This window comes from Palaemon carinicauda, chromosome 29, assembly GCF_036898095.1.
Source record: "Palaemon carinicauda isolate YSFRI2023 chromosome 29, ASM3689809v2, whole genome shotgun sequence".
Taxonomy (NCBI): domain Eukaryota; kingdom Metazoa; phylum Arthropoda; class Malacostraca; order Decapoda; family Palaemonidae; genus Palaemon; species Palaemon carinicauda.
Genome location: NC_090753.1, coordinates 82,865,117 through 82,870,116, shown reverse-complemented (window position 1 = coordinate 82,870,116; position 5,000 = coordinate 82,865,117). Strand labels below are relative to the sequence as shown.

General features: G+C 36.2%; 1 pseudogene; it reads right to left on the bottom strand.

Annotated features, from left to right (window-relative positions):
- Nucleotides 1–2,162: 2,162 nt before the first annotated feature.
- The window catches only part of LOC137622683 (uncharacterized), a 406,262-nt pseudogene continuing 403,424 nt past the window's right edge, over nucleotides 2,163–5,000 (bottom strand).

Sequence of the window (5,000 nt, the reverse complement as noted above, 5' to 3'; positions counted from 1 at the left end):
CTGTAACTTATTCACCCGAATTATTGGGAAGTTTTGAATTTAAATTACATTTTCTTTACATCTTATGGAAGTACTTATTACGGGAGGCAATTACATACAAATTTACATATAAGATAAACAAAACGATTGAGTTGAATCTTAAAAGACATAAAGTCAAGACAAATATATAAATTCGTTTATCAATTTCTTCACTTGGGCGTCAGGGATTATAATTTGAATATCTTGATTCTACTTAAGACTTCTGATCAAAATATAGCGTTATTTAATTGTATCTTTGGTAATTCAGTTCTGTTTGCAAGAGCTAGACATTTTACGGTATTGAAACAAGAGAGATCTTAGATGATATATAAATGAGAGGGTTTAAGTAAAGTAAGAGATTTTCTTTGGCCAAAGAAAATGTCAAAACTGCAAAAAATTTACATCTGTTGTAGCAAAAAAAAAAAAAAAAAAAAAAAAAAAAAACCATGGACTACGAAGGCAATCACAAAAAAGAAGGTTTGTATATGTCAAGAGTTCGCTCCAATCTACTTAAGGCATTATACAGTCTAATCAAAATTCTCCCCCAGCCAGCTCGTCAATACTAAATTCGTCTGATATTTGCACTGACATTTCAGATAGGAAAAATCTCATGAATTTTCTGGGCATTACACTCAGCATACACCACGGTCATTCGTCATAAATTCTCATAGCATTTCAGCGAACAATGTTCTGGATTATTGTTGCTGAATTTTTCTTTGCTGTAACCACACTGTACACAGATTCCAAAAGTCAGACAAGGAATTTTGGCAATGTAATCAAATCATCTGTCAAAAAAGCTGTTTTCAAGAACACTGGCTAAACCGTGTCGAAGACACGTGTGAGATCAAATATGGCAAACAAATAAATTACTAACAATAATATCTTAGGCAGAAACAGAAACAAAATCAATGTTAAAATAAAAATCAATAGTGTGCTGGTCTACTCACGCAGGAGTAATTGGAATACAAAAAAATCACACAGACTCCATCACATTCCACCTCTGTTTTTGTTGAGCATAATTCCTGATTATCAGAAGTCCTCAGCTTCCTATCCTGTAGAAGTTCCATGGCTTCCTATCTATAGAATCATTGTATGAATGCTTCTTTTCCAGAGAAAAAAAAATATCACACTATGTACACATTTTTTTTTAAATTTTCTCTCGTCATCACGAATGGCTTTTAGAATCACACATTATAACACCAAACACTTTGGTTCCCAGCTCTCTGTCTCGGTATCGTTCGCAGTATAGCCACTATTTGGAGCTGGAGCCCCTCGCCAGTAAGGTCCAGGGATAATATAAACCGCAACGAAGCTCTGCTATGTATATCTAGGCAGTGATCCCTCCTTATTCGGTTCGTTTCTCTAATAAGTAGCCAAACATTTACAACATAAAAAGCAATACGGAACACTCTTTTCACTGTCATGTTTTGCTTTTTATTCTTATAATATTTTTCTTCAAGTGCGGGGAGGTAAGGAAATGAGATATTTTCTCCCTCATATATTTTTTTATACATTTACAGTATAAAAAGATTAGAGATTCTCCTATGAGAAGACAAGAAATGAGATAACGTTTAAATTCTCAGAGAGAGAGAGAGAGAGAGAGAGAGAGAGAGAGAGAGAGAGAGAGAGAGAGAGAGAGAGAGAGAGAGAGAGAGAGAGAGAATGAAAGACAGACATTTTTATATATATAATATATATAAGAGGCACATCAGAAAGCTCAAGCGGTATTAATAAATATTCTAAATAAATATTTTTAATAAATATTCCGATTTCATTTCGAAATTTTTATCAAATCATTGCTTTAAAAGAAATATCATGAAAGCAATTTACGGAAAGTTCACATTTTATCAAGTAAAACTGAAGAAAAAATATTTTTTTTTTTGTGTACATTCATTTTTTAATCATATTCAAATAGAATGGAAACTGAAATTTCTTTTAAAATGGACAATAAATTCCTTAATAGAAATTACAGTACTTTTTTTAATATATTGATTCCACTTGAAACAGAAATTTATCAAGTTTAGAAAAAAATTCTTTCCTTATGATGACGTATATCTAAATTAACACCTAAAAAATATACATCTTACCTTAAAAAAAAAAAAAAAAAAAAAAAAAAAAAAAACTTATTTTTTAAATATTTAATAATGCCGCTCCTGATTTATATGTAATGTACGCATACATTTTATCACATGTAACATTAAAAACATCTACTATACATTCTTGTTATAATACTGTATCCTCTGCTATTAATCATATGACCTATGATATGGTTTTCATGGGAATAGTTGAATTGATGTGGGGGAAAAAAATATATATGAATTTGCAGACAGTAGAGAAAAAACATCTATGTTCCAAGCAATACAATCAAATCAAGATCATTACAATTGGTCCCTTGCACTTAGCGAAGACGCATTAAATCAAACAAAAACCAATTGGAAAATCATATCTCATTTCAAAAGCTGGGATTGTTTTTTTCTAATTATTACCAGGGAATAAAAAGACATAAGTTAATTAATATTGACCAGCTTTCTTCTTTAGGGGTTTGTATTTCAAGATCTGGAACCCAAAACGGGTTTCGCGTCGAATTTATCAACGCACTATGAGCTGTCAAAGGACGACCTCGATATTAGCGAAGCTTTATCTTTCAAATTTCGCGGTTAATGAGTTCAATTTTTTCTTTCTAATTTTCTTAAATAAACAATTTAGGGTTCATTTTTGGTTCGATGCCTTAAAAATGAGAAATCTTGTTTGTTTATTGTTGAGAGGGTGTTAACGATTGATGTAAATATGAAATAAGTAAAATATTTATGTCAGACTCACATCCAGACGCTTCCAATATTTTCAAAATCATTTTTTTTTTTTGGTAAAAGCTGTTCTGTGCTTCAATGTACAGGTTACCTTTCAAATGATAACACTTATAGATCAGTCACAGTGTGCTCAATGATGTCTGTAACTATAGTCTCAGAACACAGAACACTTACTAAGTCTGTTTATCAGCTTTCTCATCTGGAGTTCTCCAAGTTGAAACATTTGGATTTGTCACAAAAATCTTCGAGGTGATCATTCTTGGTATCTGCTTCACAAGCAAACTGAACTATTCTGTCATTTTGTAAACCAAAAACATTTCTAAATGTGGCACAGAATCACCTGTCTCCACATCACCTGACCTCGGGAGGTTGTGCCTCTATACAACCACAATGCATCTTACCATATGGAGAACTGGAAAGCTTATTGAAGGTAACCTGGTTATGGGTGTCACAAGAACCCAACAGCTCTTTCACGCAGGAACCTCAGTGAAAAAACCAGCCTTTATGACACTTCATCTCATGGCACTTCTCAAATCTCTCCTCTGTGCTTTGTTGAAATGGCACATTATGGATGCATGAACTGGTCGTCTCACTTCTCTGGGGGTAATTGCCCCCAAATTTCTGCAGTGCTGTGCAAAAGCTGCAAAACTCTTGACTTCTCAGCTCAAAATATGCTAGGTTTCTTTCTAGGAGGCGTGGTTACTCCCTTACCAATTCCATAAAGCTAGTTATAGCAAGTCCATACTTCCCTTCTCCATTATAGATGGATGAATCCATTGCCATACTCTACAAAAGGATGTATTGAGACTCCAATTCTATACCATGTAAAATGGCATGCTATAGGCCTCCTTCATTCTGTGCTCCCTCATTACACTATCAAAAGAAAAGGGAAGTTTAAATTGAGCATGAAGCACCACCGGATACCCAAGCTAGTTTATTAACCATGAAGGACTTCTATCTACTCTCGTCTATCATAGCTTAAACCTGGGTGACATTACGTCGTTTGCGATCAACTTGAGTGACCTGAGCCTGGTGGGCAGTGGGTGTAGGAGCCACTGGATCTCGTGCACGAGAAAGTAAATGACCGGTTAATGGCTCGTCCCAGGCAGCGGCATAGCTCTTGTATTCAGGCCCTGGGGCAGCACAATGGCAAGGTGCATCATCGTGAGGGCAGGGCATGAATACAGGGGCGTTGTCGTTGGTTCCTGCTTCAGGGCGATAGTCTCTGACAGTTACATCTGGGTAAGGAGCATGGAGAGGCACCCCTTCCACGGGGTAATTAACAACAGAGGCCTCAGTCGTTCCACTTGGAATGGATAATCGTCTCTCGTGTTCTTTGAGGAGAGTTGAGGCTCCCCAGGACTGGACTGGAGAGAGGGGACGGCCACCGATGGGACACCCATCAGGCACTTCTTTGACGACGCTGTCCAGTGATTCGTGACTCCCGCTTCCCTGTTCCATGCCTAGGGACCCTGATTTGATCATGACACTCCCACCATTGCCTCCACCGTTCATTTTCTCGACTTCCATCTCCTGCTGGTGCTGCTTGCGTCTCTTTATGGTGTGGCAGTAGCAAAATGTCACTACAATTGCCACCACGATCAGGAATCCTCCAATACTGCCCAGAATGACTGCTATGTCTCCAATAGCTAGTTCTGATGCGCCAACAGGTTTGCCTGATCCTAACTCGGATGGAAATGTGTAGTTGCCTGCAGTGGAGAAATTAAAGTCGTTACTAAGCTGTATGTGATAATGAAATTAAATACTAAATAATATTGCATATTGTGTTCTATTTAAAGGGAACGATATATATGTTCAGATAATATCAGCTTCACTTGTAAGCACAATTTTCTGTAGAAGAAATATGTATAATTGAAATTAGAAAGAAATATCATTGGATTTAGAACTAAGCATTGCAATAACAATGGATAAATTATTATAATTTTGAATTCAGAATTATACATAATATATCCAAGATTGGTTAACCTATATTTTCGTCCCACAATTTAGAATATCATGTAAATTATAACAACAGATTTGGTCACCTGAAGTGGTTAGTCCTGGCTGTGTCCTTGTAGTAATCTCATAAGTGGTGGGAGGTCTTGGAACCCAAAGAGCAGCAATGTTGCCAATACCTCCAACGTTACCAGATTCATCTACTGCGCGAAGGCTTAC